Raw genomic sequence first — 11,201 nt, forward strand, 5'->3', positions numbered from 1 at the left:
CAGCACACCAACATGGCACATGTATACATATGTAACAAACCTGCACGTTGTGCACATGTACCCTAGAACTTAAAGTATAATAATAATAATAATAAAGAATATGTGGCACATATACACCATGGAATACTATGCAGCCATAAAAAAGGATGAGTTTGTGTCCTTTGTAGGGACATGGATGCAGCTGAAAACCATCATTCTCAGCAAACTATCACAAGGACAGAAAACCAAACACCTCATGTTCTCACTCATAGGTAGGAACTGAACAATGAGAACACTTGGACACAGGGTGGGGAACATCATACACCAGGGCCTGTCATGGGGTCGGGGGAGCGGGGAGGGATAGCATTAGGAGACACACCTAATGTAAATGACGAGTTATGGGTGCAGCACACCAACGTGGCACATGTATACACATGTAACAAACCTGCACGTTGTGTACATGTACCCTAGAACATAAAGTATAACTTAAAAAACTCTATTAGAAAATCTAGGCAATATCATTTAGGACATAAGCATGAGCAAGATTTCATGATGAAAATGCGAAAAACAGTTGCAACAAAAGCAAAAATTGACAGATGGAATCTAATTAAACTAAAGAGCTTCTGCACAGCAAATGAAACTATCATCACAGTGAACAGACAACCTACAGAATGGGAGAAAATTTTTGAAGTCTATCCATCTGACAAAGGTCTAATATCCAGAATCTACAAGCAACTTAAACAAACAAGAAAAAAGCAAAGAACCCCATTAAAATGTGGGCAAAGGACATGAACAGACACTTCTTAAAAGAAGATATACATGCAGCCAACAAACATATGAAAAAAAGCTCAACATCACTGATAATTAGAGAAATGCAAAGCAAAACCACATCGAGATACCATCTCATGTCAGTCAGAATGGCTACTATTAAAAAGTCAAAACACAACAGATGCTGGCCAGGTTGTGGAGAAAAAGGAATGCTTTTACACTGCTGGTGGGAGTGTGAATTAGTTCAACCATTGTGGAAAACAGTGTGATTTCTCAAATACCTAGAGGCAGAAATATCATTGGACCCAGCAATCCCATTACTGGGTATACACCCAAAAGATTATAAATCATTCTATTATAAGGATATATGCTGTTTTCATTGCATGAATATGTTCACTGCAGCACTATTCACAATAGCAAAGACATGGAATCAACCTAAATGCCTGTCAGTGATTGACTGGATAAAGAAAATGTGATACATGTACACCATGGAATACTATGCAGCCATAAAAAGGAATGAGATAGTGTCCTTTCCAGGGACATGGATGGACTGGAAGTCATTATCCTCAGCAAACTAACACAGGAACAGAAAACCAAATACTGCATGTTCTCACTTATAAGTGGCAGCTAAATGACGAAAACACATAGACACATGCGGGCAAAAAACACACAGTGGGACCTGTCAGAGGAGCGGTTGTGGGGAGGAAGAGCATCAGGAAGAACCGCTAACGGATGCTGGGCTTAATACCTAGGTGATAGGATGATCTGCGCAGCAAATCACCATGGCACACATTTACTTATGTAACAAACCTGCATGTCCTGCACATGTACCCCAAACTTAAATGTTGAAGGACAAAAAACCCTCCAAACCTATTTCTTAAAAAAAGAGAAAGAAAAAATACAGGATGAAAGATTTTTAAATGGTATGTCTGTATAGGTCACTTATTATGAATGGAGCTTGCATGACTGGAAGTTGCCCTGGGTGAATCGGTGAGTAAATGTGAAGGTCTAAGACATTACCCTACACCACTGTAGACTTTATAAACCCTGTATACTTAGGCTATAGTAACATTATTTTTTAATGTTCTTTCTTCAACAATAAAATTAACTTTAGTTTCTGTAACTCTTTTACTTTATAAACTAATTTTTTAACTTTTAACTCTCATAATAACACTTGGCTTAAAACACAGACACACTGGGCCAGGCACAGTGGCTCATGCTTGTAATCCCAGCACTTTGGGAGGCCGAGGTGGGCAGATCACGAGGTCAGGAGTTCGAGACCAGACTGACCAACATGGTGAAATCCCATCTCTACTAAAACACAAAAAATTAGCTGGACATGGTGGCAGGCACCTGTAATCCCAGCTACTCAGGAAACTGAGGCAGGAGAATCAATTGAACCCAGGAGGTGGAGGTTGCAATGAGCCAAGACCGCACCACTGCACTCCAGCCTGGGCAACAGAGTGAGATTCTATCTCAAACAACACCAACAACAACAACAAACACAAACACATTGTACAGCTATACAAAAATATTTTCTTTCTTTTTATCCTTATTCCATATACTTTTTTCTATTAATTTTTCATTTCACTTTTTACACTTTTTGTTAAAAAACTAAGATACAAGCACACACAAGTCTAGCCTATACAGGATCAGGATCATGAATATCACTGTCTTCCACCTGCACAACTTGTCCCACTGTAAGGTCTGCGGGGGCGATAGCACGCATGGAGCTGTCATCTCCTATGATAACAATGCCTTCTTCTGGAATGTCTCCTGAAGGGTCTCCCTGAGGCTGTCTTACAGTTAATATTTTTTATATATAAGTAGAATGAGCATACTCTAAAATAACAATAAAAAGCATAGTAAATACATAAACCAGTACTATGGTTGGTTATTATTATTACCAAGAATTATGTACTGTACATAATTGTATGTGCTAGACTTTTATATGACTGGCAGCATGGTAGGTTTGTTTACACCAGTATCACTACACACATGTGAGTAAGGTGTTGCATGATGACATTATGGCAGCTATGACATCACTAGGCAATAGAAACGTGCCATTCCATTGTAATCTTAAAGGACCACTGTCATATATGCCATCCATAGTTGACTGAAATATTATTATGTGGCACATGACTGTACTATTTTTTGGCATTTTCTGAACAACACAAATCAACAGTCTTGGGCCATATGAGTTACATCATAAATGTTGTAACACTGTAGAGTTGGAAGGGACCCTAAAAAATTTCTGGTTCAAACCCCTCATCTGACGAGAAAAAGTCCAGAGATGTGTGATTACTTACACAAGGTCACACAGTTAACGGAGGATTAAGTACTAAAACTCTAGTTATTATGTTCTACCACGCCAAACTTTTCTTGCAACAATACACAGCTAATTTATTTTCCCTTCGTTCTTCCTTTTCTTTCTTCCTTTTTCTTTTTTCTCCTTTCATTTTTTGTCTTTCCTTGCAAATTTCTTACCTTCTTTCCTTCTTTCTGTTTTCTCTCTCTCTCTCTCTGCCTCTCTCTTTCTTTCTTTATCTTTTTTCTGTGCCAACTTTACTGGGTGAAGGGGTAACTAGGTAGCTGGTGAAACATTGTGTGTGTGTCTGTGAGGATGTTTCCAGAAGAGATGAGCCTTGGAGTCAGTAGACCAAGTGAAGAAGATTGCTGTCATCAATATGGGTGAGCATGACTCAGTCTTTTGAGAGCCAGATAGAAGCAGAAGGTAGAGAAATGGCAAATTCACTCTCTCTTCTGGAGCTGGGATGTCCATTTTCTCCTGCTCTCTGACATAAGAACTCCCCCTTCCAGGTTCTCCAGCTTGCAGTCAGTTATGGCACTTCTGGCCTCCATAATCCTGTGAGCCAATTTCTATAATAAACCCCCTCTTATGTATCTCTTTATATATCCTATTGGTTCTGTTTCTCTGGAAAACCCTAATATTTTTCTTTCTTTTTTTAAATGGAATAAAATTTGAAACCAAAGATTGAAAATATTGCATACTTTAACCCACTACACTGTCTACCCCTCCAGGCACCATTAAGAAACCTTCAATAGTTTCTTTGAACTGAAACTTGTCATACAGGTTCTCAGCCTGGAAAAAATCTCATTATTTGTGGAGTGGCTTTAAAAAATAATTTGAAAATAATTCCTTATGTATTTTACTTTTTTTTCACTTTCCATAACTCAGTGTATCTCCATACTATCCATTTTAACACTGGTATCTTATAAAGTCATTGAAAATGCATCCATTGAAACAGTGAGTAAAATTTTATCACGTAGGTCAACAAAATTTGACATGGGTTTCATGCAACCAGATTTATTTTAGCATGTTAGATATCATTTTAACTTGGCTAATAGAGTTTTAACTTTACCTTAATTTGAACTTTACCCTAATAGAGTTTTAAAGTTAAAAAAACATAAACTTGAACACTAATCTACTTTTACAAGTAACTGTGATCCAAATAACTAAGTGGCATGCATACTGAGGCCACTTGGTTTATCAACAATAGAAACAACACTAGAACTCAAGTCTACTGAATGGAAATCCAGTTCAATTATTTATTCCACCACATCATATTGACCCTCCCTCCAAAAGAAAGTTTACAGATCAACACATAGCTGTTTGCATCTTTCCAGTCCTAATGCTCCTAAAATAAACTTTTATCTGTAAGTTTTGCTTCAACAATTATTCTTATTTGGGGATGGGAAGGGCAGAGGATATTTTGATTCTGTCTTCCTTTCTTGGGTTCCACCTTTCTTTCATTGCTGGCCCCTCACTGCAGTTGCCCTACTGAAATGGTGAACAAACTTCCAGGTTCTTGCCTTACATCACCAAAGAAGGGGGAAAAAAAGCAGTTCCTTATACCTGTGAAGCAGGTTTCCTTCCTGGCTGGCACAAGCCATCAATTCTTAGGAAAATAGCTGCATCAAGAAGTCAGCTATGCAGTTCCTTAAGGATTTGGGCATGGTAGAAGGTGGCAAAATGAGACTGAGTTTTCATATTTCAACCTTTATAGAGTCTGTATAACTTTACTCTCAGAGAAAAGTCTTCACCTACAGTATCTCCCCTTAATCAACGCCTAAGCCCATCAAAATACCAAAAACCAAGCACCTCCAGGTCTCTACACGAAGACCCAGGACCCGGCGAACGCCCCCAACGCCCCTGACATTCTTGAGATCGAGTTCACAAAAGGGGACCCGTGAAGATGACCAACGTCAAGGATGGCACCACTCACCAGACCTCCTTGGAGCTCCTCATGGTACCTGAGTCAAGTTGCAGGCAAGCACCGTGTGGGCCGCACTGACATCGTAGAGAGCCGCTTCATTAGAATGAAGTCTTGAGGTATCTGCGAGACCCCACAGGCACCATCCTTTACCACACCTATTTAGATATGGAGGCCTTCACCATGGACCGGGAAGTGCGCCAAATCAAACAAGGCCTGGGTTTGAAATTTGCTAAGCTGATGTATACTGGTTTCTGGCACAGCCCTGAGTGTGAATTTGTCCGCCATAGCATCGCCAAGTCCCAGGAGCGAGTGGAAGGGAAAGTGCAGGTGGCTGTCCTCAAGGACCAGGTGTACATCCTTGGCCAGGAGTTCCCACTGTCTCTCTACAATGAGGAACTGGTGAGCATGAACTTGCAGGGTGATTATGAGCCAATTGATGCCACCGGGTTCATCAACATCAATTCCCTCAGGCTGAAGGAATATCATCATATCCAGAGAAAGGTCACTGCCAAATAGACCCCTGTACAATGAGGAGCTGGGGCCTCCTCAATTTGCAGATCCCCCAAGTAAAGGCACTAATTGTTGTGATAATTTGTAACTGTGACTTGCACTCCCCAGCTGGCAGCGTAGTGGGGCTGCCAGGTCCCAGCTTTGTTCCCTGGTTCCCCTGAAGCCAGCAAATGTCATCATCGAAGGTAAGGATGAAGGGCAGCTATGGTGGGGAGCTATAAAATGACAATTAAAAGATGTGTGTGTGTATATATATATATATATATATATATAATCTATATAATGTCTCAAAATATATATTATATATTTTATATATATATATAATTCTACCTCTATAATCACTTTACTTCAGTATTTCCAAAGTGTCTTTATCTTAGTTGGTAAGTACATAAAGCATAAAATCTTTCATCACTGTTAAGCACTCCTTGACACCGTCAGTCTCTTTGATTACCAAACCAGCTTCCTCTCCTAGGCCTTTCCCCAACCCTTTGACTAATCTTTAGCCTTCCTTTTCAGTCTTCTCCTCCTCTGTCAATCCCTTAAATATGGTACTCTGCTCTTTTCTCAATATCCAAGCTCCTCTGGCCAGTGCATCTATTAAGTTGGCACCTAACTGATCCCTCACAATATTACACTTTAGCCCAGGTCTCTCTCATACCCTAGCAGATAAATATCTAGAGTTGTGCTGCCTAATACAAAAGCCACTAGACACATATGGCTATTCCATAAATTTAAGTTAATTAATACTTAATATAACTTAAAACTTAATTTGAAGTTCCCACTAGCCACATGTGCTTACTGGTTACCATACTGGACAGAACAAATATAAAACATTTCTGTCAATGCCAAAAGTTCTATTGGATAGTGCTGCTCTAGAACTTTCTACAAATGGCATCACAATAACTCATCTCTGTCTTAAAATGCCTCGAACTTATCTTACATGAATGTCCAAACCTGCTTTTCCATATCCATCTTCTTTCTTGTCTCTACTCTAACCCTATTGCTACTGCCTTAGTTCCCGTAAACTTTGCAACAGTATCCTAACTGATCTTCCTTCCCGTAGTCCTACAGCCCCCTAAATGCACTTTTCAGGATGCAGCCAAGGATCTCTTTCCAGACTGTAAGTCTGGCTGTGTTAATCCCCTGGTAATAACTCTTCAGTGGTTTCCCAGTGGCTAAATAAGGTAACCACTTAATTTATCATCTGAATCCAGGCAATTTTGATAATTTGGTGTTATTAACAATTATACAGCCATAATAGGACTAAATTGGGACTCTCAGAGGTAAACAAGTCTGTATGGTCACCCTGCATAGAGACTAAATTTCTTGGCATAGCTCCTGTCCTCTTACATGATTGAGGCCCATATGTGTCTTCAACACTATAGACCTCCTTGCCATTTACTGAATGTGATGTCCTCTTTCACACTTCTGTGAATTTGCTTGTTCAAATCCCAATGCCTGGATCAGCCGCACTCTCCTTGTCATGCCTGTAAAAATACAGAATTCTTAAAGATGTATATGGCTGAGCAGGCGCAGTGGCTCACGTCTGTAATCCCAGCACTTTGGAAGGCAGAGACGGGTGGATCACGAGGTCAAGAGATCAAGACCATCCTGGCCAAGATGGTGAAACCCCGTCTCTACTAAAAATACAAAAAAATTAGCTGGGTGTGGTGCTGTGTGCCTGTATTCCCAGCTACTTGGGAGGCTGAGGCAGGAGAATCACATGAACCCAGAAGGCAGAGGTTGCAGTGAGCTGAGATCGCACCACTGCACTCCAGCCTGGGTCAAAAAAAAAAAAAAAAAAAAGTATATAAGCACTACATATATACTGTTTTATTTCAAAATATTGCATTTTCTGTATGTAAAATAATATATAATTCTCAGAGAAATTTGGAAAATGTAGAAAGTTTTAAAGAGAGCAAAATCATCCACCTTTCTACCACTCTGAGGCAACTACAGTTAACAATTCATTGTGTATTTTTTCTTTTCTTTTTTTATGTGTACCTTTGTATTGTTTTCTTTCCAAAATTTAGTTTTTTTCTATTTTGCAGCAAGCTTTTATCATGTGATATATTATTTACATTTTCTGTCATTAAATAGTCTCTGCCGTTAAAACTCATAATTACTGGATATTAATTCACTGTATGAAGATGTAACAGTTTGATCTTATGTTGGATATTTAGATTGCTTGAAACTTATAAAACTTATAAGAAATTAAATGTTTTCTCATAGCAAAAGCAATTCATATTTATTGTAGACTTTTGGAAGAAAAATCCACAAAGAAGAGACATCACCTTTTGAAAAATTACTTTTATAATATTTGAAAGATAAATCTGTATGAAAATATATTTTTGAAATTGTTTTAAATCATTCAAAAAATATTCTATTTCTAGAAATGTGGAAAAGCAAAATTTCAAGAATGCAAGTATTGCATAAAGGTACATTTTTATAGTTATGAATTTTTAAAAATATTTAATACTGCCACTAAGCTAAATTCTTCTAAATGTATAACATTAAATATGTTTGTAAGAAATACTTCTTAAGATATTTAGCAGCATTCCAGAAACTCTACCCATGAACATTAAGATGGAATGCAACCTTTCTGAAAATTTTCACTGCACTTTACTCATGGATGAAACAGAGGTTCATCTTTCAAATGTTATGCAAAGCTTCTAACCAGGAAATTTTGGAAAATATAAATTATTTATAACAAAGATGTAAGACTTAACCAAGTGTAACTGAACTTGAATTTGTGGTTCTAGGAAGCATAATTAATATATCACAGATAGAGTCACCATTTTCCTTTTCAGCGAGTGAAAAGTAGACTTGTGAATATATGAATACCAGAATATGTGTGAAAACACTACCATAGTTTTATTACTTGCTGCTATTCTATTCATTTTAAAATGACTTCATTCGATCTCAATTAAACTTAATATGCCACATCTTGGCAGGAAAATGTCGCAGATTTATTCCAGTGGTCTCCACACACTTACCCATGACAGAAATGTTTTTGCTACCTCCTTTCAAAAAAAGAGATATCAAAATATTTGGAATGGAGACATGGTGACTGACTAATACTAATATGATACGGATTTCGGAGAAGGTAGTTCAGAACTATAAAAATATCAAGAATTCTTCTCTGCTCCAAGCCCTAAACATATACATAGTATATGACCTAGAAATTATGATTGAAAAAACACCACCTTCAGAGATTGGGCAGAATTTCAGCAAGCACACCAGCATGTAAACATAGCACCAACCAGCTGCCATGGACAAACTAACAGGCACAGCAGCACTTGGCCATTCTGAACTGGGCCCCGAAAAAGGGCATGTGACTTATTGCTGTAGGTGGTGTTTGGGATTATCTGGGAACATCCGTGTGAGAGTGTAGCCAGTAGGCAGCACATATTTGTGCAGGCTCATTATGAAAATGTAAAAATACCATCAAACATACTTTGGTTTCTTTCGCCAATGTAGGAAAAAAGGAAAGATAAGATGAATGGCTCTAAACGAAGCTGAACATAGAGTGTGCTGGTTATTTCAGGAGATACAGCCTGGTGCTTACTAGTGAATCAAGTGTAGCATGAACTAACAGGCATGAAAATAGGTACTAATCCTAATGTCTAAGGGGTGAACCCAAATCAGTTCAGATTTAATCTACCTCAGTGTTCCGTTTAATTGGTCATTTCCGACTGCCAATGTATTTGGTAGGAGAAAATTCAAACTATAGTTTGCTATAAGTCCATGCTGAGATTCTGTATGGCTTTCACAGAACAGCAGAGGGAGAGGCAGGGATCAGTGATAGCAGAGCTGATACCAGTTGGCCAGACTACTGAGATAAACACACAGCTGTACTGGCACCAGCGAACAGAGATCTCCCGCAGCTCACGCTTTTCACCCTGAAATGTGTAATTCCTCCCTCAAATAGGGTACAATGCTAACATTTTTTTAACCTCACTTATAAATATTCTTCTATGCATAATTATGCACCCAACTGCATTTCTTGTTCCTGTAGCTGTTTGTTATAGATAAAACAAATATTTTTATACATAAAATCATGTTTTCCTTTGGCTTCCAACAGGATTCTGTAGCAGAGATCCTTAAGGAACTTAAACTAAGTCTATGACCACTGCAGGCAAGTAAAAGAAGCTTTCATATTTAATAACAAAACTTTACTGGTGGCTGGCAAAATAGCCGAATAGGAACATCTCTGGTCTGCAGCTCCCAGCAAGATCAACAGAGAAGGCAGGTGATTTCTGCATTTCCCACTGAGGTACCTGGCTCATCTCATTGGGACTGGTTAGACAGTGACTGCAGCCCATGGAGGGTGAGCCAAAGCAGAGTGGGGTATTGTCTCACCCGGGAAAGGCAAGGAGTCAGGGAAGCAGAGTGGGGTATTGTCTCACCCGGGAAAGGCAAGGAGTCCCCTAGCCAAGGGAAGCCACGAGGGACTGTGCCCTGAGGAATGGTGCATTCCAGCCCAGATACTACACTTTTCCCATGTTCTTCTCAACCTGCAGACCAGGAGATTCCCTCGGGTGCCTACACCATCAGGGCCCTGGGTTTCAAGCACAAAACTGGGTGGCCATTTGGGCAGACACTGAGCCAGCGGCATGAGATTATTTTCATACCCAGTGGCGCCTGGAATAGCAATGAGACAGAACCATTCACTCCCCTGTAAAGGGGGCTGAAGTCAGGAAGCACAGTGGTATAGTTCAGCGGATCCCATGCCCATGGAGCCCAGCAAGCTAAGATCCACTGGCTTGAAATTCTTGCTGCCAGCACAGAAGTCTGATGTCAACCTGGGATGCTTGGCTTAGTGGGGGAAGAGGCATCTGCCATTACTGAGGCTTGAGTAGGCTGTTTTCCCCTCACACTGCAAACAAAGCTGTGGGGGAAGTTCAGACTAGGTAGAGCCCACCACAGGCCAGCAAAGCCACTATAGCCAGACTGTCTCTCTAGATTCCTTCTCTCTGGGAAGGGCATCTCTGAAAGAAAGGCAGCAGCTGCAGTCTGAGGATTATAGATAAAGCTCCCATCTCCCAGGGACAGAGCACCTGGGGGAAGGAGCAGCAGTGGGCACAGCTTCAGTAGACTTAAACATTCCTGCCTGCCAGCACTGAAGAGAGCGGCAGATCTCCCAGCACAGTGCTAAAGCTCTGCTAAGGGTCAGACTGTCTCTTCAAGTGGCTCGCTGAGCCCTGTGCCTCCTGACAAGGGGACACCTCCCAACAGGGGTCAACAGATACCTCACACAGAAAAGCTTCAGCTAGAATCTGGCAGGTGCCTCTCTGGGATGAAGCTTCCAGAGGAAGGAGCAGATAGTAGTCTTTCCTGTTCTGCAGTCTCTGCTGGGGATACCCAGGCAAACAGGGTCTGGAGTGGACGTCCAGCAAACTCCTGCACATCTCCCACAGAAGGTCCTGACTGTTAGAAGGAAAACTAACAAACAGAAAGGAATCACATCAACATCAACAAAAAGGACATCCACACAAAAACCCCATCTGAAGGTCACCCACATTGAAGACCAAAGGTAGATAAATCCACGAATATGAGGAGAAACCAGCTCAAAAAGGCTGATAATTCCAAAACCCAGAACGCCTCTTCTCCTACAAAGGATCACAATTCCTCCAGGGCATGGGAACAAAACTGGACAGAGAGTGAGTTTGATGAATTGACAGAAGTAGGCTTCAGAAGGTGGGT

At 40.2% G+C, this 11,201-nt stretch overlaps 1 pseudogene; it reads left to right on the top strand.

The window, feature by feature from the left end:
• Positions 1 to 5,553, top strand: part of LOC105534536 — a 17,227-nt pseudogene extending 11,674 nt beyond the window's left edge.
• Positions 5,554 to 11,201: the final 5,648 nt, after the last annotated feature.

Source organism: Mandrillus leucophaeus, unplaced genomic scaffold (genome assembly GCF_000951045.1).
Source record: "Mandrillus leucophaeus isolate KB7577 unplaced genomic scaffold, Mleu.le_1.0 Scaffold136, whole genome shotgun sequence".
NCBI lineage: Eukaryota > Metazoa > Chordata > Mammalia > Primates > Cercopithecidae > Mandrillus > Mandrillus leucophaeus.